The sequence below is a fragment of the Malus sylvestris genome, chromosome 3 (genome assembly GCF_916048215.2).
Source record: "Malus sylvestris chromosome 3, drMalSylv7.2, whole genome shotgun sequence".
In the NCBI taxonomy this organism is placed as follows: domain Eukaryota; kingdom Viridiplantae; phylum Streptophyta; class Magnoliopsida; order Rosales; family Rosaceae; genus Malus; species Malus sylvestris.
In genome coordinates this window covers 684,015-706,630 of record NC_062262.1, presented here as the reverse complement: position 1 = coordinate 706,630, position 22,616 = coordinate 684,015, and the positions used below count along the sequence as shown (strand labels likewise).

The 22,616-nt window shown below is 41.0% G+C and overlaps 2 long non-coding RNA genes and 1 pseudogene across 6 annotated transcripts; 2 read left to right on the top strand and 1 right to left on the bottom strand.

The window, feature by feature from the left end:
• Window positions 1-781: 781 nt before the first annotated feature.
• On the top strand, window positions 782-2,752 carry LOC126617315 (uncharacterized). Of its 2 annotated transcripts, none has more exons than XR_007621330.1 (3): window positions 782-887; window positions 997-1,122; window positions 1,398-2,752. It is a non-coding gene; the product is annotated as an uncharacterized LOC126617315 (long non-coding RNA). The 2 variants fall into 2 exon arrangements; XR_007621329.1 differs by having other exon boundaries at window positions 1,393-2,752.
• Window positions 2,753-8,896: 6,144 nt separating this feature from the next.
• LOC126617307 (putative disease resistance RPP13-like protein 1) lies at window positions 8,897-10,651 on the top strand (annotated as a pseudogene).
• Window positions 10,652-21,523: 10,872 nt separating this feature from the next.
• On the bottom strand, window positions 21,524-22,364 carry LOC126617316 (uncharacterized). Of its 4 annotated transcripts, XR_007621333.1 has the most exons (3): window positions 22,262-22,364; window positions 22,113-22,184; window positions 21,524-21,952 (listed from the first exon to the last, which is right to left on the bottom strand). It is a non-coding gene; the product is annotated as an uncharacterized LOC126617316 (long non-coding RNA). The 4 variants fall into 4 exon arrangements; XR_007621332.1 differs by having other exon boundaries at window positions 22,113-22,364; XR_007621334.1 differs by having other exon boundaries at window positions 21,524-21,927; window positions 22,113-22,364.
• Window positions 22,365-22,616: the final 252 nt, after the last annotated feature.

Sequence of the window (22,616 nt, the reverse complement as noted above, 5' to 3'; positions counted from 1 at the left end):
ATTGCATCTGTCATCTATGGGGCCTCAGGCCTTGTAATACTATTTTGTCACTACTACTATAATTGATCGGATACATTCGGCAAGAATTAAAATAACACCAAAATTAAAGATAAAAGCGTTCAAGAGAGGAGACATAATCAAATTGTACTGTTTGAATATTATTTATACATCTCTGTTGTAGAATTGAGACAGTTCGTAAACTACACGGACTAATCCAATAAAATTGAAAGGACACGGTCAAATATAAAACCCAAAATATTTTACAAAACTTTATTGATCAAGTCAAAGAGAATATTTTATGTTACATTTGCAAACGATTGATTACACGGTCTTAAAAGGCAACATGAATGGAAGAGAAACTATATTCCAAAAATACTAATTAGGTCATGGATGATGTGAAATTCATGGGATTACAATAAAAGCAATATATAAATTAATTTAAATCATCCGATAAAGAAAAGATAGAGAGCATTTTTGCTTACCACGATAAACTATGGTGTATGCTCACCACTTTATTTATCACCATTATATGAGTTTGAATTTCGATATTTGTGGGACCTGACACGAATCTCGAAATTCAAACTCATCTAATGATGATAAATAAGGTAGTGACTGATGAACATTACCATCACTAAGGGTGATGAGCAAAAAAAAAACTATCGATAAAAATAAGACAAACATTATGACCCCTACTTAGTCCTTAAGACAACGAAGAGAGAAAACAAAGGGGGGGGGGGGGGGGGGGACTTGTCAATTATCATAGCAAATTGAAGAGGTTTAAAGTCTCTGTCTTCTAGAATATGGATTTGTTGATTTTCATAAGCTATCAGATCGATGGAAAACAAGTCCCTTCATCTTCATGATCATTTGAAACTTCAATTAACGCAGTAAGTTCTTCTTGCAAATATATAGGAAATCCATTATTTATTGATTAATTATTTCATTTTCTTCATCTTAATTGGAGCTACACACACACACACACACATATGGTTTCAGGTTCAATTTGTGCAGTTTTACAGTCGAGAGCTCAAGCTTCCAGGGAACAACTCCTTAATCTTAATTCAACTTCAACTGAAACCAGATCCTTTGAAGCCAGTGACCTCTTGATCTGACGACTTCCATGTAAGTTCTTACTACATATCCGGTCCTATATCCATGCGAGAGTTTCCAGTTGTGTAACTTGTTGCATCCTAAATTAATATTGTTATTTTTAAAATGTCAAACATATACGATTTTTACATACCCGATTGAGCCCATGTGCAGCCGATAGGACGGTTATAGAATTGTATAAATCTGTATACAATAACTAGTTTCCTCCGACCCTCGCAAAACGGAGAGCCTTGTTGGCTTGGGATGACTCTTTTTTTTAATTAGTTTCATCTGTTTTAATAGTGCAGCTGTGACTACTTCTGAGTCTTGATTGGTATTGTTGGACGGATCAAACTTCCAATGCAAGAAACTATGGGGGGAGAGGCTTTTCTTGTGGCATTCCTTCAAGTGCTGGTTGACAAGTTGGCACAACGCGAGGTCTTCAAGTACTTTGGACTTGTAAAGGGCGTAGATCAAAAACTGAAGAAATGGAGTGCCACCTTGTCTGCAATTGGAGTGGTGCTGAATGCCGCAGAGGAGAGGCAACTGATGGTTGAGAACAACGCACTGAAACTCTGGCTAGATGATCTCAGGGACTTGGCTTTTGATGTGGAAGACTTGTTGGACAAATATGCTACTAAAATGTTGAATCGTCAGACACAACATGCTGATTCCAGCACAACAAGCAAAGTATGGAACTCAATTCCTAATGGTGTTTTCAACTTCAACATGAACTCAGAAATATAGAAGATTAGTGAGCGATAAGGAGTTAGCGGGGAAGAAGTTTTTAATTGTTTAGATGATGTTTGGAAAACGTGTAGCTAAGGTGAATGGATGAAACTGCAGTCCCCTTTTCGTGATGGAGAACAAGGAAGCAAGATAATTGTGACAACACATGATACAGATGTTTCAAAAATGATGGGAGCTGCCACGCTGGTTCACAATTTGGAGCCTATGGAAAGTAATGTTTGTTTGCAAGTATTTGAGCAGCATGCATTCTTAAATTCTAACGAAGACAAACCACCAAATTACGAGTTGCTTAAGGAGAAAATTGTTGCCAAGTGTAGGGGATTGTCTTTGGCCGCAAGGACCCTCGGTGGTGTTCTACTTCATAAAGACACATACGAATGGGAGGACATATTGAACAACAAACTGTGGAGTCTATCAAATGAGCATGGGATACTTCCAGTACTGAGATTAACCTACTTTTATCTTCCTTCACATTTGAAAAATGCTTTGCCTATTGCTCAATACTTCCAAATGACTATGAATTTGAAGAGAAGCAAATGATCATTCTATGGATGGCCGAGGGGTTTATACTTCCACTGTTGAGCAAAAATTGTACACAATATGCAAACAAATAATTTTACTCGACACAATTTCACCCTCGTTCATTTTTCGAAGAGGGTTTTATTAATTCGAGTTCGACCCATCCTAGGCTACGCGCCTATTAATTACAACATTTCTTTTGGGAAAGGAATACCCTTTGATTCTAATATGAATAAATCGTAACTTGGGGATTTGGGTGTTTATTTGATTTTGTGACTGCGTCTAGGTAGAGCCCTAGATTGCCTACGTACCCTCGTTGAAGGATCAAGTCACTCGTAGTTCCTTATGTGTTTTGTTGGGTTTTGATGCCTTGTGCAGTTTCAGCTCGTGCAGGCAAGGAGCAACTGATGCCTTGTGTAGTTTTAGCTCATGCAGGCGAGGACGTTGAGCCATTGCAGCTTTTAATGCCTCATGCAGTTTAAACTTGTGTAGGCAAGGACTTTAAGCCATTGGAGTGTTTGTAAATTTGATATGGTTTTATGCCATTCTGAAATTTGATACGGCTTTGTGCCAGTTAACATAGCTTCATGCCACTTGAGATTCTGTTGCGGCTTCATGCCATTTGATATTTGACTTTTTCTTCGGCTTCGTGCCATACATTTGGAATTTGATACAGCTTTGGGCCATTGGGTTTTGTCGCAGCTTCGTGCCATCAGAATTTAATACGGCTTCGTGCCATTGAATCGACTTTTAGCCATTTGAGGCAGCTTTGCCCCATTTAAAGTGGTTTTGTGCCACTTAAGCGTAGAGTAAAATTAACAGATTTATTTCTGATAAACCCACTAATATTTTGGCATTTGACTCTAGCTTGGTACCATTTCTTACTCCATGTTTAATTTAACTTTTCCTTTGCAGCTTCTTTCTTCTGACAAATTTGTAGAGAATCATGCTTGGAATAAAAAAAAATATTTCCTCTGTTCTTTCACAGGATTTATCCCACAAGGGTTCTGTTCAAAGCAGCATAAGTGAATTTAGTTTATATAAACCAGAGATTCGTCTTAATTTCTTGGTTGCGTCTAAAATTTAATATCATATTACCTACGTATCCTTAACGGAATCAAACCGGCGTAGTTCGTAAATTTTGAGACTCATCACGGCTTTGTGCTTTGAGATGGTTTGCGTCCAAGACATGTGAAGTAATGTGCGTCCCTGAGGTTGATGCCATCACCATTGTCTCAACACTTTTTGTTTTAAACCAATTTGAAACCGATTTGCCTCAGTCACATCGTTGGTCTTCTTGTCCTCTACTACTGGGCAATTCCAACTCATAGGGTTTAAATTTTGCCAAACCCAAATGAACTTATATAGGAAGCCGTGGCTCTCCTATTTAGTTTGGTAATCAAGCCTTTTTTATTTCTTGGGAATTGAACTTTCTAAATCCAGGTAGGACTCCACAAAGGATAAAGCCACCCCTTTTTTTTATTTTTCTTCTCTTTGCCGCAACTTTCCTTTGGTGGGGTTCAAATTCTTTGGCAAATTTTTGTTCTGTAGCAAACTTGTCCCTTTTTCTATAGAACCACCTGCATGGCTTCCCAAATTGTTTTGCTCTTCATCACGTGAAAGGATCAGGAAGCTTTGATTTCCCCCCAGCACACTTGCCCATATTTTTGTCTTGTTTCTTTGTAGAGCCAATAGCCTCCTTATTGTAAGTGTACCTTTGTTGGGACTTTTCTAATCGTAGGAAAACATCATTTTTCTTTTGACTTTTCCACCTAGAAGCTTGCTGCAACACTTTACATGATGAATAAAACTATCTTCTTTTTCCTGGAACATTTTTCGAAGGATGAAAAGGCAACAACATTTCCTTCTTTTGTAATGCCTTGCCCAATAAATTTTGAGAAAGGTTAGGATCCCATGGCCTTCCCCTTTTGTCTTTCACGAGAATGTCTTCTCAAAGGAAGTCGATAGCAAGCCTTATTCTTCCTTTTTTTTTTTTTTTTGTGAATTAAACTTTCCAAGTTCGAATGGAACTTTGCTACCCTTTCCTCTCATTGTCAGCAACCTTTTTTTTTCTTCTTCACTCGACAGCTGTGACGGGTTTCTTTGTTGTTTTTTTGGCTGGAAGCATCCTTCTCTTTTTTTTTTGGTGTGACTTCTTTTCCAAATAGGATCCTGTGGCTGACTTCAAGGCTCTGCAACTCTAGGGGCTTGATCACAATGGTGCTGCTACCATCGTCAGCCTTGATGCCATATTTTTCTTGGCACGTTTGAGCAGCTTAGAAAAGTTGTAGTGCTTCAGAGGTGTTGGTGCGGCGGTGGCGGATCACTTAGATTTGATTGGAACTTCACAGGGTGGTTTAGACTACCCCGAAGAAATTCATGGGAATAACTGCAGTGGCACGTCCTTAACTTTGAAGCAGCATCCATTTCGACTTCGGCAGCTACTTCGGTTTCTTTTTCCTGGCAACTTAGACAGCAGCTCGCACCATTTTTGGTACTCTATGTGGGCAGCACGTCTTTTCCTTCTAAGGCATTTTTTTTTTTACTTCAAGACAACGACGGCGGTAAGCGTTTTTTATTCCTTGAAAGTTCTTATGGCTCTCTTTCTCAGCTGGAACGTTGTGCATAACACCATCAATTCTAGAATGCGCGGGAGGCGGGCTTGTCTTTGAAGATGTGACCACGGCTGTTTGTTTTTGACACAGGCTTTGCGGGTTGTTGATGACAGCCAAGACGCAGCGACGGTGGTGTTAGAGCCATTGCAGCGTCCTGAATTTGATTGGAACTTCACGGGGTGGTTTAGACCACCCCGAAAAAATTCATGGGATTAACTACAACGGCACGGACTACTCCTTTTTTTTCTAGGCATAGACGAACTTGATGGGTAGAGAGGTCACGACATGGCTGCAACATCCTTTTGGGCTTTCGTTTGACGTCCATGACGGTGCTACAAGTGTCTTCACTGATGGAGAAAGGAAGGTGGCAGAGGCCTACGGCTTTATTCTAGAGTTCGAAATCGCCGTGATGGATGCCATGACTTGGGAGAGGAGAGCGAAGCCAACTGCTTCATTTTCTTTTCCTGAAGAACTGAGAGAAACCAAACAAAGAAATCTAGAAAGATAGATATGTACCTTTAAATGTTTTGGTTCTTTCCTTTGCCGTGTCTCCTTTTTCCTTCTTTTTTTCGCTTTGCTCTCCTCCTTCGTTCTTCTTTTCTGGGGAGATCTCTCAATTTCTCTCCTAATTTCTGCAGGGTCTCCTTCCTTTGATTCTTCCTCCCCTTTGCTTTGGTTTGATGCATTTTTATAGGCGAGAAGGTGGACATGGCAGTTGAAGCTAGTGGGATACTATTTTCCTGGGGTGTGGAGGTGCTGAGAGAAAGCCATCACTTGAGTGGAGAACGTGGGGGTTTTTTTAGAGTTCTAGACACACATGATCTCTGTACTTGGTTGCCACGTAGATGACAAAACTTCATCAGACTTGTCATAGTCCACGTACGTGCGGGTGTAGAATATATTTTGCTATTTTATTTTATTTTTAATTTTTCTCCTAAGTCTCACTGTTTTTAATAAGACTTGCTAATATATTTTATTTGTGAAAAAATATAGCTCAACATCCACGACCAGAAGATAAGAAGCAAAATGAAGATTTAGGTGTTAATTATTTTCAGGATCTCGTATCAAGGTCATTGTTTCAAAAATCAACCAAAAGTATTTCAAAATATGTGATGCATGACGTCATTGGTGATTTAGCACGGTGAGCAGCATGAGAAATTTGTTTTAGATTGGAGTATAAGCAAAATGATGATGGTGAACAACTTAGATGTTTTCCGAAGGCATGTCATTCATTTTACATCAAGGGTTTGTCTGATGGGGTTAAAAGATTTGAGGTATTTTCTGAAGTGAAATGTTTGCGAACCTTCTTGCCACTAAGAAAGGATTCTTTCTGGAATTATTTAAGTCGTCAGGTTGCTTTTGATTTATTGCCGAAATTGCAATATTTGCGGGTGCTCTCTTTCAATTGCTATAGAATAACTGAGCTTCCAAACTCAATCGGTGATTTAAGGTATCTACGGTATCTCGACCTTTCCTAAACAGATATAACCAATTTACCTAAATCAACAAGCACTCTTTACAACTTGCAGACGTTGATATTGGAAGGTTGTTCTAAATTGAAGGCATTGCCTGCAGACATGAGTAATCTAGTTAATTTGCGTCATCTCAACAACTCAAATGTATCTTTGTTGGAAGACATGCTTCCTGATGAGTCCATATTTTACCATATATTTTACCCTAATCTTAGTTATAATGTATTGGTTATTTTGGTAGAATTTTGATACTTTGTTATATATTTCTAATGTAGGACATTCGACTTCCTCTGGAGCAAAACATGATCAAATGGACGAATTTTGGAGTGATTCAAATTGGAGGACGTTTGTGTGTCTCTTGCCGTCTTTGTGTCAAAGTTTCAGATTTTTCTACCAAGCCGTTTAACCATGGCGATGAAATAAAGACCCAGCGTGCAACTTTCTCGAATTGACGTTTCTGGATGTTTTGGATATTTTGAAGGTCAATGTGGCATATTTTGAGAAAGATTCCTTCTGAGGATTTGTAGGGGGCGTCTTCAGCTTTCAAAAGAGACCTTTTAGGACCAAATCGGAGTTGATTTGGTTGGTCAAAAGACTAATTTTCTGAGAACTCCGAATTCTAGTTCAAATAGGAAACCTTTTATTTTATGTTTTATCATTTAATTATGTTTCCTAGTTTTATTCTAAGACCTTTTAGGGTTTTATTTTGTAATAGTATAAATAAGGTTGTTTAGCTATTAGGGTAAAAAACGCAACATTGGGGGAGAAAACGCACGCACACTTTAGAGAGTTTTTGGATTCAAGTTTATTTTCAAGGTGTTTTCTATCCTTATTTTTAATAATATTTCGTTGTATGATTGTTAGTAACTAATTTTCGTTTGCTAGGGTGAAGCCTTGAGCCTTAGCATGAATATGTAGTCTTTATTCAATTGCTTATGATATTATGCATGTATACTTTGAATTATTAATCATTGTGCTTGAACTGTCTCTATGTCTTAATGCTTAGCTACCATTAGGGTGTTTAGATAAGTAATCGGATGCAATTTAGTCGGAATATCACCTGAGGATTGAGTATTGCTTCTTGTGGTTAATAATTGTAATTTCACCTAAGGCGAATATCACGCTCTTAGGGGTTGCATGGTTTTTCAAAAGGTTTTCATAAAACATAATGAGTCTTGCATGTTCATATTTGATCTGAATATCACAGACGAATTGCATGTTAGATATACGTTCTTGCTTGAATATCACGAGGAGAATATGCATAAGGAAAACCTAACATTCAAAGTTGCATGTGTAATTCATAAGTAATTGGTAAAATTACATAGGATTGTTAAGGGGACGGCGGAACCCTAGGTTTTTAACTTTATTTTCAAAACTATTTTCTTTAGTCTTTCTTTGTTAACTTCTTTAATTGTTTTATTTTAAAATTTCGTTTTTATTATTTTAAATTCCAAAATCAACCTTTTAGAAATTTTGTTCTAAATAATTAGCTAAGGATTAGTTTAAATACAAATTATTCAATCAATCTCTGTGGAAAACGACCTTGCTTGAGCTGCTATACTACGACAACCTTGTACTCTTGCAAGTATTTTTAAGTTTTTTTATCCCTACTTTTGCAGGTGGTAAAAATACCTATCAAGAAATACTTGCAACGGCGCCAATTTCTTAATAGGATTTTTACCGCCTGCAAAAGTAGGGATAAAAACACTTAAAAATACTTGCAAGAGTACAAAGTTGTCGTAGTATAGCAGCTCAAGCAAGGTCGTTTTCCACAGAGATTGATTGAATAATTTATATTTAAACTAATCCTTAGCTAATTATTTAGAACAAAATTTCTAAAAGGTTGATTTTGGAATTTGAAATAATAAAAACGAATTTTAAAATAAAACAATTAAAGAAGTTAACAAAGAAAAACTAAAGAAAATAGTTTTGAAAATAAAGTTAAAAACCTAGGGTTCCGCCGTCCCCTTAACAATCCTATGTAGTTTTACCAATTACTTATGAATTACACATGCAACTTTGAAGGTTAGGTTTTCCTTATGCATATTCTCCTCGTGATATTCAAGCAAGAACGTATATCTAACATGCAATCCGTCTGTGATATTCAGATCAAATATGAACATGCAAGACTCATTATGTTTTATGAAAACCTTTTGAAAAACCATGCAACCCCTAAGAGCGTGATATTCGCCTTAGGTGAAATTACAATTATTAACCACAAGAAGCAATACTCAATCCTCCGGTGATATTCCGACCGAATTGCATCCGATTACTTATCTAAACATCCTAATGGTAGCTAAGCATTAAGACATAGAGACAGTTCAAGCACAATGATTAATAATTCAAAGTATACATGCATAATATCATAAGCAATTGAATAAAGACTACATATTCATGCTAAGGCTCAAGGCTTCACCCTATCAAACGAAAATTAGTTACTAACAATCATACAACGAAATATTATTAAAAATAAGGATAGAAAACACCTTGAAAATAAACTTGAATCCAAAAACTCTCTAAAGTGTGCGTGCGTTTTCTCCCCCAATGTTGCGTTTTTTACCCTAATAGCTAAACAACCTTATTTATACTATTACAAAATAAAACCCTAAAAGGTCTTAGAATAAAACTAGGAAACATAATTAAATGATAAAACAGAAAATAAAAGGTTTCCTATTTGAACTAGAATTCGGAGTTCTCAGAAAATTAGTCTTTTGACCGACCAAATCAACTCCGATTTGGTCCCAAAAGATCTCTTTTAAAATCTGAAGACGTCCCCTACAAATCCTCAGAAGGAATCTTTCTCAAAATATGCCACATTGACCTCCAAAATACCCAAAACATCCAGAAACGTCAATTCGAGAAAGTTGCACGCTGGGTCTTTATTTCATCGCCACAGTCAAACGGCTTGGTTGAAAAATCTGAAACTTTGATACAAAGATGGCAAGAGACACACAAACGTCCTCCAATTTGAATCACTCCAAAATTCGTCCATTTTATCATGTTTTGCTCCAGAGGAAGTCGAATGTCCTACATTAGAAATATATAACAAAGTATCAAAATTCTACCAAAATAACCAATACATTATAACTAAGATTAGGGTAAAATATATGGTAAAATATGGACTCATCACTTCCACAACTAGGTCGATTGGTGAATCTCCAGTCATTGACTAAGTTTGTGGTGAGTGGTGGTGGTGGTGGTGATCGATCAGGGATAAGAGAGCTGGAGTTCCTAAGGCATCTCCGAGGAACATTGTGCATCTAAAGATTGGAGAATGTGACTGATGTCGAGGATGCTCAGAGGGCCAACTTAAACTGCAAGGAGAGGCTTGATTCGTTGGTGCTAGAATGGTCTTATTCAAGCGACACAAGAGAAACAGAATACGTTGTGCTTGACATGTTACAACCTCATACAAAGCTCAAGGAGCTCACTATCAAGAGTTATGCCGGAAAAGAATTTTCATCATAGGTTGGAGTTCTATTGTCTCTAATATGGTGCTCGTGCGCTTAGAGGAATGTAACAATTGTCTATCTCTGCCACCTCTCGGAAAATTGCCTCATCTAAAAAAACTTTATATTAGAGGAATGAATGCAATGGAAAGTGTTGGTGCTGAGTTTTATGGAGAGTGTTCCTTTCCTTTTTAGCTATTAGAGACTCTTGAGTTTGTGGATATGCAACATTGGAAGGTATGGCTTCCATTTCAAACGGATCACGGAGGTAGTGTTTTCCCCTGCCTGAAAACACTCTTAGTCAGAAAATGTTCTACACTGGAGGGTAAGCTGCCAGAAAACCTTGATTCGCTGGCATCGCTTGAAATTGTTAAATGTGAAGAATTATTGGTTTCAATTGCCAATTACAAACAACTTCGTCAGTTAAACATTGACGGTTGTAAAAGGGTGGTGCGTACAGCTGCTAAGGTTGAGTTTGAGTTATTAGAGTCCTTGTACCTTTCAAATATTTCAGAGCTGACGTCTCTACAAACAGGAGAATTGTGCAGAAAGGGATTAAACATGGTCAGAGATTTGAAGATTAATGGATGTGAGGAGCTGACGTCTTCATTGAAGAATGAGGCAATATTATTGTAGCAGTTGATTTTTCTTGGCCATTTGGAGATTGAAGACAACTCTCCCCTAGTTGAAGAACTAGGAAAAGAAGCGGAGGAGTTGTTGCAATTGCAAATATTAGGGTGTAAGCTTGAATTTTTGAAGTTAAAGAAGTGCAAAAATCTTTTGAAGCTACCAAAAGGGTAAATCAGTTGTCGTCTCTTCAAAAGCTTCGCATACAGTCTAGTTTCTTTTCCAGATGTTGGTTTGCCACCTTCTCTTAAAGACATAGAGATTACAGAGTGCCACTCGTTGATATATTTTGCAAAATCCCATATTCCCCAAAATCTCAGAAGAATACAGATAAGAGATGGCAGAAGTTTAAGAGTCACTAGTAGTAAACGAGGCTATTGGTTCTTGGTCGTCATCTTCTCACAATTGTCTTGAGTACTTGAATATCGAGGGATGTCAATCTCTGACGTCGTTATCATTGAGTGACCAGCTTGTCAGGGCACTTAGAGAACTTGACATAAATGATTGTGAACAACTGGAGTTAATCGCACCGGACGGGTTGTTCTGCAACAACACTAATTACTGTCTCGAATATTTTAGGATACAGAGGTGCCAAAATCTGAAATCCTTACCGAGACTTAGTGGGGAGAGAAGGGGCTCCAACCTGAGAGAGATCCGGATCACCGATTGTGACAAATTGGAGGCCTTGCCCGAAGACATGCACAATTTCAACTCTCTTGAGAAATTGATTATCGACTACCATGAAGGTTTGACTTGCTCCTTTCCCGCCAACCTAACATCACATATGATTTGGGAGGTCAAGAGTTGTAAGTCATTGTGGGAGTTAGAGTGGGGGTTACACAGACTCATCTCTCTTAGATACTTGTGGATCGGTGGTGAATACCCGAATATGATATCGTTTCCACCGGACATGGTCTAGATGGAGACGTTGCTCCCCAAATCTCTCATTGAACTCTTGTTCGTCGCAGGAATCTCCTGGTGGACGAGCACACAGCTCCCCTGGGAGAATGGCGTCGGTTGAGGGTATCTGTCGTACTTCTGCTTTCTTCTCGGGCTCGCTCGGGCAAGCCTTTGTCGGGCAGATCTTGGTCGGGCAAGACACACTTTGGGCAAGGCTCGTCGGGCAGTTCTGAAAGAGAATGACAGAGTTAATTTGAAAGGGTGCCTTTGTGGGGCCTTAGGTGTAGGCCTTAAGGCTCACAATCAAGATTAACTTTGTCGTGCTCAGGCGTGCCACTGCCATCTTCAGTATGGCAGATGTTGAATGGGTGTTAAGCTTTGATTGAATATGTATACGCCCGAGAAACCAAGTTAGATATAACAGGTGCCTTTGTGGGGCCTTAGGTATAGGCCTTGAGGCTTCCTGTCAAACTAAACCAGCTCTTGGATGTATCATATTTGGTCTTTTATGGTTGCCAGAGTCTTATCACTATTATACCTTTGATTATCTGAATCCAAGAGGTAGGACGAACCCAAATGAGTGCCTTTGTAGGGCCTTAGGTATAGGCCTTGAGGCTTCCCATCAGAGTTAATCCTTATACTCGGACCAACTAGACCGCAACATGAAATGAAGCTAAATAGATGTCTTCGTGGGGCCTTAGGTGTAGGCCTTGAGGCTTTCTATCAGAATTCACTCCATGCTTAAGCCTTTTCTACGAATCAAGATATAATAGCAACAAAACGGAGAAATAGATTGATTACTTACGCCCCAAGTAACTTCGGACTTCTCGCTTATCAAGGATTGTCGTGGATGGGTTGAGTCCACATAGAGTTCTTTTTTATGCCTTGAGGCCAAGGACTTTTAAACTGATCTTTAAATTACATGCCCGCAGGCTTAAGACTTAGATCTGATTTGAACTCTGACGCGATTCAGATCGGATTCAAGTGCTGAAGACTCATTTTCATTATGACTTTGCTAGAAATAACTTGTATATAACTGGGAATATATAACATGTTATTGTGCTTTTAAAAGAAAGAAAAGACAAAGACAGAGCAAAGATAGTCGGGTAAGTTTGAACCTTATCGGCCAAGGCTGAACTTCTTACAAAATCTATCTTTGTGGCTCTGTCAGAGGTCTGAAAGCTTTTAGAGGGGTTGACGGGGGAGAAGAGGATACAAAATGAATCGATACCACCATGAACAAGGTAGCAGAGCTATTACAGGGGTTTGGGAAGGTTTATCCCGAATGGGATGAAGGCTTGTGCTGACTACAGCTTCGTTGAAGGCAAATCTGGCTTGAGCAGAGTTTTGGCTTTTGTTTGTTTGTTTGAGTGTCCTTAACTCTGTCTTCTCTTCCTCATTTTATAGACGACTTCAGCTTGGGTTCCTGTAGCAATAGCGGTGCCCGAATGCGGTTTGGTGATGACTCACTAGCTTTTTTACATGAATGCCACCAATAAAGTACTTTATTGGGGTGTGTAGTGACTGAATAGCCTACCCCCTGTGGTCTTTGAGCAGGTAAGCAGGTGGCCTTTGTAACTTGTGCCCAGCCGAAAGCCTCTTTCCTGCCTCCTAAGTTTTCCTCTGGGCCTTGGGTTTGGGCCGACTTTCTCTCTGGCCCAAAGTTCAGATTTTATCCCAAACAGTGCCCCCTTCAATTGATGTTAAGGTTGGGATCCCAAGCGGCAACATTAAATGAATAACAACATGCGTGCCCTTTGAGCTTCTTGCGACCTTTAAACTGCCTTCTGGTTCTCTATAAATTCTGGCTTTGGAAACCCTTTTCAAATCATCACCTCTTCTTCATTTTGGTCTTCACCCTTCATCCACCTTGAATCCTTCCGTCTCCCCACTGAGAAATGGGTTCCTCAGGTTTTGAGTGGAGTTTCCTGAAACTCCCATTTCGTGAGAAAAAAGAAAGTTTTTACCTGATGATTGCTACCTCCAACACCTTTGGTCGATCACCCCTCTACCTCCAACACCCTTGGTCAGGCGGTCTCCTCTTGATGACTGATCTTCCCACAACTTGTGGTGATAAGTCGGGCTTCATCATCATACATGGTGAAGATCTTGTGGGAGGGTCCTCTACCAAGCTCGTGTTGGCCGCACAACCCGATCACCTGATTGGGTTTCAACCAAGAAGATAGCGGGAAACCAGTTGAAGACATCAACACTTTCAGAGAGGATCAAATGTAATACATAAGATTTGGTATCTTGTAATCTCATCAATTTGTCGACATGAAATAAGTATTTTTATCTCTTTCTGCATCTCTGCCTTCTTTAAATGTTTGGATGAACAAAATACCGTATGTGAATTTCTAAGGTCCGTCTCACTCTGCTCCCTCTTCGATATAGCAATCCCTAACATCCCATAATGTAGGACAATATTTCTTCAAGAATTTTGCATTAATAGGGTGTTTCTGCTCATTGCCTTCGAGGTTTGCTAGATAATATCCTCCTTTGTTCAAAACCCGACTAATAATAAAAGGACCTTCCCATGTCGGGCTCCATTTCCCGAAGCCACGCAGCTGAACGCCTAGCGGGAAGACCGCTTTCCACGCTAAATCTCTTTCCTTGAAAGACTTTAACTTCACCCTTTTGTTATAAGCTCGGGCAACAGCAATCTTTCCTTCTTGAATCTGGTTCAAGGCTTCAATTCGGGCTGCATCCAGATCTTCAATACCTTGACACATGGCTTCGATATATTCTGCACTATGCAACCCAAATTGGTTTTGAATTCTTACGGAACTGACGTTGATTTCCATAGGAAGCACTGCATCTTGCCCAAAAGTCAAGGCATAAGGAGTCGTGCCTGTCCCCGCTCTTTTAGAAGTCCGGTATGCCCACAACGTGTTCCCTAGCATCTCATGCCACCTTTCTGGACTATCAATCACCATCCTTTTAATAATGTTGACCAAGATCTTGTTGCTAGCCTCTGCTTGCCCATTTGACTGAGGGTAGTATGGACTGGATTGGATCATCTTTATTTTGTACTTGCTTGCAAACTCTTCAACCTCCTTTGAAATAAAAGATGGCCCACGATCCGTTACTATAGTTTCAGGCACCCCATACCTGTGCAGGATCTTGGTCTCAATAAAATTCTTGACCACGGTTGAAGTTATGGATTTTACTGCCGATGCTTCTACCCATTTGGTGAAGTAATCCGTTGCCACAATTATGAAAGTATGTCCCTTACTAGAGGCCGGATAAATCTGCCCGATGAAGTCCATTGCCCATCCTCGGAACGGCCAAGGCTTGACCACTGGATTGAGAGGTACTGATGGTACGTGCTGGAGAGGTCCATGTCTCTGACATTCTTCACATCCGCGGGCATAGGACTTACAATCTTTTTCCATGTCGGGCCAGAAATAACCATACCTTCTGAGTAGCCATCTCATCTTTGTTCCCGCTTGATGTGCTCCACATATTCCCTCATGTACTTCGGCCATTACTCTCATGGATTCCTCTAGGCCTAAGCATTTTAATAGCAACCCATATGGGGTCTTTCTCAACAGATTTTTTGTCCACAAGACATACTTAGTTGCTTGCTGCCTGTTCTTCTTACTTGTGGGTGAAGAAGGATCTTTCAGATACTGAGTAATAGGTGTCCTCCAATCTTCCACCTCGGTCTCTAGAACCATTACATCCAGACTGAACCTCCGATCTAAGATAGAGGGAAGGTTTCTTGTTTGGATCTCAATATCAACACCATACTTCCTTTCTTGCAGTGGCACTCCTGAAGCTAGTTGCGCCATTTCATTGGCTGCCAAGTTAGATCCCCTAGGAATGTGATTGACTGATATCTCAGACTCCCACAAACTCAGCAGTTGTGTTGCTGCCATATAGTACCCTGCCATAGTGATATGTCTGCATTTGAACTCGCCATTTAGTTGATTTATCACTAACTCTGAATCACCAAAGATCTCTACTTCAGTTGCCCCCAAGTCCATCAGGATTTCCAGGCCGATAATCAATGCCTCATACTCCGCCCGATTATTGGTATTTTCTTGATAATCAAGTAGGAAGGAATAGTAATGATAAACCCCTTGAGGGTTTATAATCACAATTCCAGCTCCTGCTGCCTTCTGAGTGTAGGATCCATCGCAATATAGCTTCCAAGGTGTAATCCAAAGACCTGCTACTCTCCTTATCTCTTGCTGGATCCAATCTTCTTTGCCCGAAACATCACTTCTTGGTGGGATCCATACATTAGCAACTTCTAAACTTCCCGGGATATTGATTTCCTCGCTTTGAGACTCCTGATGTTCGGTCAGGAAGTCAGCAATTGCCTGGCCTTTGACTGCCCTCTGGGGTATGTACTGAAAACTGAATTCTGATAATGCTAGAATCCACTTCCCAATCCTCCCTGCTAGCATAGGTCTTGACAACATATACTTTATCACATCTGTTTTGGCGATAATGTGCACATGACAAGGTAGCATGTAATGCCTTAGCTTGCTGGCAGTAAAATATAGAGCCAAACACAGTTTTTCCACCGGAGAATATCTTGTTTCTACCTCGGTCAGAATTCTGCTGAGGTAATACACAGCCTGCTCTTTTCCTCCTTCATTATTCTGGGCTAGTAGACTCCCAATTGATCTTTCCGATGCAGAAATATATAGTTTCAATGGCTTTCCCCTTTGAGGTGGCACCAGCACTGGTGGGGAAGTTAAGTAAGCCTTGATGCTATCAAATGCCTGCTGGTGGGTTGGCCCCCACTCAAAATTCTCCCTATCCTTCAATCTCAGTAGCGGAGTTAGTGGCTGGATTTTGCCCGCCAAATTGGCAATGAATCTTCTTAAGAATTTGATTTTACCTAGCAATCTCTGAAGCTGTACTTTGTTGGTAGGTGGAAGTGACTCTAATATTGCCCGAGACTTATTTTTGTCCACCTCCACACCTCTCTGATGCACCAAGAATCCCAAAAAATTGCCCGCTCTTACTCCAAAAGCGCATTTCTTTGGATTCATCTTCAACTTGTGGATCCGCATCCTCATCAATGCTTGCTTGAGGTCCACGAGATGCTGCTCTTCTGTCTTAGATTTCACCACAATGTCATCGATATACACCTCCATGCTTTGGCCAATTAAATCATGAAAAATGGCATTCATTGCCCTTTGATACGTGGCGCCTGCATTTTTGAGCCCGAATGGCATGACCAGATATTCATATGCCCCCACATGACCAGGACATCTAAAAGCTGTCTTATGAATATCCTCTGGCGCCATCTTTATTTGATTGTAACCGGCATTTCCATCCATAAACGATAAAACTTTATGCTTTGCTACAGCATCTATGGATAAGTCAGCCATGGGCATGGGATATTCATCCTTTGGTGTGGCGCTATTAATATTCCTATAATCAACACAACACCGTACTGCTTTTGTTATAGCTTTTAAAAGGGTACAATGTTGGCTAGCCACTCTACATATTTGGCTGGTCTAATAAAGCCAGCTTTCACCAGCCTTTCAATTTCTTCTTTGACTTTTTCTTCTATCTCCTTTGACATCCTTCGTGGTGCCTGCTTGACAGGTTTATATCCTTCCTTGATGGGCATTCTATGTTCCACCAAGGCTGGGTCTAATCCTGGCATCTCGGTGTAATGCCAAGCAAAACAATCTTTGAATTCTTGCAAAAGAGAGATAATCTTGGCCCGATCCTCAATCCTTAATAAACCGCTGATTTGAATTGGTCTCGGATCCTCTTCTGTGCCTAGATCAATAACTTCCAATGGATCCTGGACTTCTGAATGTGGCTTATCAGGTTCTGCACACAAAAATTCAACTAACTCCGGGTTCTCGGGCAGACCGTCTGGCTCGTCTATATCGTAGACGCATTCGGCCATTTGAATGGCCTTATCTAACTCCTCTGTGCAAGATTCTTCCTCATTTTCCTGCTGGCTGGTAGAAACTTTCCCCTGCCACTCCTGCTCTTCTTTATCCAAGAGCTTTTCTTCCTGTCTTCTTCCCTTTCCATACACCAACAGTCTTTTAATCAGGGATCTGACTGCCATGACCTGATCTTTCTTCTTTTGTTCGATCATTGATGGTATAGAGAGTTTGGTATAAGACAGGGTCTCTCCCACTCCTCCTTGGTAAGGAGCATCCCTTGTTCTAGAAGCTTTCGGGCCGTCACCTTGGTAGGGCGGCCGTTCTCATCAGCTCCTAAACATTTCAAAATTCCCACGTTGGGATTGTAGAAATTTGCTTCTGCAACATTAGCTGAGGGGAGGAACGGCCGTGATTCGGCCTCTACCAACTCCCAAAAGCTTGATCCTTCAGTACTTGCCTCGTGGTATACAGCCACTTGTTGATGAAGAGTAGAAGGTATGGCTAAACTTTGATGAATCCAATCTCTTCCAAGTAGGGCCCCGTAAGTGGAAGTGCAGTCTACTACAAAGAACGCCAACATTATTTTCTTGGACCCCAGATCTACCTCCAAAGGTAATATCCCATGAGTCCTGGTGATGGCACCTTAAAAGCTCGAGACTGTAAGGTTTGTGGGAATAAGATCTTCAGTGCTTCTCCCCATCCTCTTCATCTGCTTGGCTGGCAATATGTTAACAGCCGCTCCTCCATCAATCAAAATTCTTTTGAAAGGTACACCTTCCAGATGAGCTGAAACGTATATAGGCTTCAGGTGGTTGGCCAACGAAATACTTGGGCGGCTGAACACCATTTTATCTGTGTAAATCCGTAGGGGACCACCTTTAGGTACTTTTGAGGATTCAACCTTGCCTGAGTCTTCCTCTGTAACTACATCCACATTGACGTGAGCCATTATCGGCTCAGTTGTTAAATAATCACCTTCCATGGTAGCGGGCTGGTCAGGCCTGGCGCCAAACATGGCGGATAATACATACGTCATGTTGATGTGGAAGTTGCTGGGTTCGAGCAAGTCCTCCTTCTTGCTCCCAACGTGATCCATGAACTCGTCTAACCAGGCCATTGCATCGGCTGGTAGTAAGGGCTCTGGTATCCCTTCCTGTTGTGGTTGATTATGTCTCCGTACAGCGCTTGCTTTGGAACTTCACCAAACGGATCCAAAGGCAGAAAGGTTGGTCTCCTTTCAGATGCAACAGTTTCCTCATGGGTGGGCCCTGGCCTCCAACCAGGTGTTGGCATCATAGTCAGATCTTCCTGAGCCCTTCTTAAAATCCTATACTTGCCAGGATGTTGGCTTTGTGGCACATGATTCCCCATACCCTCCGTCTTGCCGTTGGCCCTTTCTACTTCCTTCTTACTTCGCCAACGAAGCTGACTACTACTTCCAGATGTTGCCCTCTCTGGCTTTTGATTTTTTGAGGCTTCAGAGGTGATGGGGGTCATCAGGGAATTCATGTAGGCTTTGTGCTGCCTTTGAACCCTTCTGACCATGGATGCTCCCATTGGTCTGGTGGGCTGCCCATCTTTTCCAACTACATACCATTTCCGCCCACGATATGCAGGAGTTGCTTTCTTAACAGGATTAGCTATCCCATCAGTTCTTCTGACTTCCTTCCCCTTTTGGCCATTTTGAAGCTGCTCTGTACTTCTTTGGAGTTTGGCTTCCATGTCCTCTGCCTCGTCAGAAACTTCATAGTTTCGAAATACTTCTGACAACGCCTTGGGTTGGGAATCACCTCCTAAACGTTGAAAAACGCTTCGGGAAGTATTTTTTCTTGTTGCCTGCTTAAGCCTTTCGCGGGCTTCTCTTTTAATTAACTCGTGATCAATAAGGACTCCAGCTGGGGGAATCTCGAGTTCACATTCACACTGGCATTTACTACACATAACCAGCCCTTTGATTATGGCAGCCTTTGGGTACTCGGATGGTTTGCCTATCCTTTCCGTAGGTCGTTTGGCTAGTTTCCCTTCTTCTTCTTCCCTTATAATTTTCCCTTTTCCTTTCTCTGCCCAGGTCATGTTGAGCATGTTTACCGGGGCTTCAGAAAAGGGCAACACAGGGTTGACTATGACTACCTCATCTGGTTGGGTAGTCCTGTGTCTTTCTCCTTTGGGAGGAGCCAAACCTGTCTCAATTCTAGAGCCTAGGGAGGCTTCATTCAGTCTCTGTAGCATTTGAAACAATGTATTCTGTAAATCTTCTGGCATGTTTATCTTTATCTTCAGATCAGAGGATCCCACCGGGCGTGTCAAAACTATGTTCGTCGCAGGAATCTCCTGGCGGACGAGCACACAGCTCCCCTGGGAGAATGGCGTCGGTTGAGGGTATCTGTCGTACTTCTGCTTTCTTCTCGGGCTCGCTCGGGCAAGCCTTTGTCGGGCAGATCTTGGTCGGGCAAGACACACTTCGGGCAAGGCTCGTCGGGCAGTTCTGAAAGAGAAGGACAGAGTTAATTTGAAAGGGTGCCTTTGTGGGGCCTTAGGTGTAGGCTTTAAGGCTCACAATCAAGATTAACTTTGTCGTGCTCAGGCGTGCCACTGCCATCTTCAGTATGGCAGATGTTGAATGGGTGTTAAGCTTTGATTGAATATGTATACGCCCGAGAAACCAAGTTAGATATAACAGGTGCCTTTGTGGGGCCTTAGGTATAGGCATTGAGGCTTCCTGTCAAACTAAACCAGCGCTTGGATGTATCATATTTGGTCTTTTATGGTTGCCAGAGTCTTATCACTATTATACCTTTGATTATCTGAATCCAAGAGGTAGGACGAACCCAAATGAGTGCCTTTGTAGGGCCTTAGGTATAGGCCTTGAGGCTTCCCATCAGAGTTAATCCTTATACTCGGACCAACTAGACCGCAACATGAAATGAAGCTAAATAGATGCCTTCGTGGGGCCTTAGGTGTAGGCCTTGAGGCTTTCTATCAGAATTCACTCCATGCTTAAGCCTTTTCTACGAATCAAGATATAATAGCAACAAAACGGAGAAATAGATTGATTACTTGCGCCCCAAGTAACTTCGGACTTCTCGCTTATCAAGGATTGTCGTGGATGGGTTGAGTCCACATAGAGTTCTTTTTTATGCCTTGAGGCCAAGGACTTTTAAACTGATCTTTAAATTACATGCCCGCGGGCTTAAGACTTAGATCTGATTTGAACTCTGACGCGATTCAGATCGGATTCAAGTGCTGAAGACTCATTTTCATTATGACTTTGCTAGAAATAACTTGTATATAACTGGGAATATATAACATGTTATTGTGCTTTTAAAAGAAAGAAAAGACAAAGACAGAGCAAAGATAGTCGGGTAAGTTTGAACCTTATCGGCCAAGGCTGAACTTCTTACAAAATCTATCTTTGTGGCTCTGTCAGAGGTCTGAAAGCTTTTAGAGGGGTTGACGGGGGAGAAGAGGATACAAAATGAATCGATACCACCATGAACAAGGTAGCAGAGCTATTACAGGGGTTTGGGAAGGTTTATCCCGAATGGGATGAAGGCTTGTGCTGACTACAGCTTCGTTGAAGGCAAATCTGGCTTGAGCAGAGTTTTGGCTTTTGTTTGTTTGTTTGAGTGTCCTTAATTCTGTCTTCTCTTCCTCCTTTTATAGACGACTTCAGCTTGGGTTCCTGTAGCAATAGCGGTGCCCGAATGCGGTTTGGTGATGACTCACTAGCTTTTTTACATGAATGCCACCAATAAAGTACTTTATTGGGCTGTGTAGTGACTGAATAGCCTACCCCCTGTGGTCTTTGAGCAGGTAAGCAGGTGGCCTTTGTAACTTGTGCCCAGCCGAAAGCCTCTTTCCTGCCTCCTAAGTTTTCCTCTGGGCCTTGGGTTTGGGCCGACTTTCTCTCTGGCCCAAAGTTCAGATTTTATCCCAAACAACTCTCAATTCGTGGCTTCCAGAATCTGAAGAAACTGAGCAGCAAGGGCTTTCAATTCCTAACCTCCCTTGAATCTTTGGAACTCTGGGATTGTCCAAAGCTAGCATCCATTCCAAAGGAGGGACTGCCTCTTTCATTTACGGAACTTTGCATCTATGGGTGTCATGTGCTAAAAGAGAGATGTCAACCAGAAAAAGGACGCTACTAGCACAGGATATCCCACATCCCTTACATAGATATAGATTAATGCATTCAATTAATGTGTCGAGAATAAGACAATCAACATGGAAACGGAAAGGCAAGGGGCTTGTTGCTCAAGAGGGTAATAGCGTTTAACAAACAATAATAAATCAGATTACAGCAAGAACATGTTTTGTATAACAAACAATAATAAATAGTAACTTGGAAAGCGAAAGGGAAACAAATGGAATGATAAAAAGGTGAGGAAATGTGTTTTCTATGAAGAAGTTTTGTCCTATCATAAATCAGATTACAGCAAGAACATGTTTTGTCACCTGTTTCACTAAATCCTAAATTGTATTACTCCAACCAAGGCAATCAAATCCCATTAGTATAGATCATTGTCTTGCTTTTACATCTTTTCTGGATTACCTCCCTGCTGTTGAGCCCAACAGTCGCGGAAGTGGGCGAGAATGGAACGTAAAGTTGTTGTCCTCCCTGCTGTTAAGACGCTGACTTGCCAGAGGTTGGGAATATTGAACTTGCAATTAGAGAGGTTTGACATTGCGCAAACACCAAAACGGGTAAAGTAGGAAAAAGATACATAAACCAAGAGCAAATTTTGATCTTAAAACTACGAAATAACATAGTATCAAATGAAAGATGACCTGAAAAGGACTTGCAAACAATACAAACAATACCTGATAAGCTAAAGCTCTTCCCTTTTTGATAGAAGCATCTTGGGTGAGATCAGAGCCCCATTTTGTTTTCCTCTGAAAAACAAAATTTTCTCGGAAAAAGACAACCTACCTGCTTAAAACTATAGGAAATACAGAGAGAGAGAGAATACCAGTGTGAGGAGTAAGGAGAGAGATGGTCAGAATGCTGCGTTTTGGGAGTGTAGACTCGCAAGTCGCAACCTAATTGCTCTGCTCTTCTGCTAATTGTAAAATATCAGAGGAATGAAAAGCACGCAGAAACTCCTCCATGGAGTTTACTTACTGTTTCACACTTGGCCAACACGAGAGTGAATCGAGACGAGGGCCCGTTGGGTTTTTTAGGTGGGCTCAAACATGTTCCGGGCCTCAGTCCAATCCAAGATAACAAATCACTACATCCAACGCAGAAACTTCTAAAGGCTTATTAATTGAAATGTCTTTTAAAGCTATCATTTAGTCTCAGTTTACTTATTGAAACTAATTTTA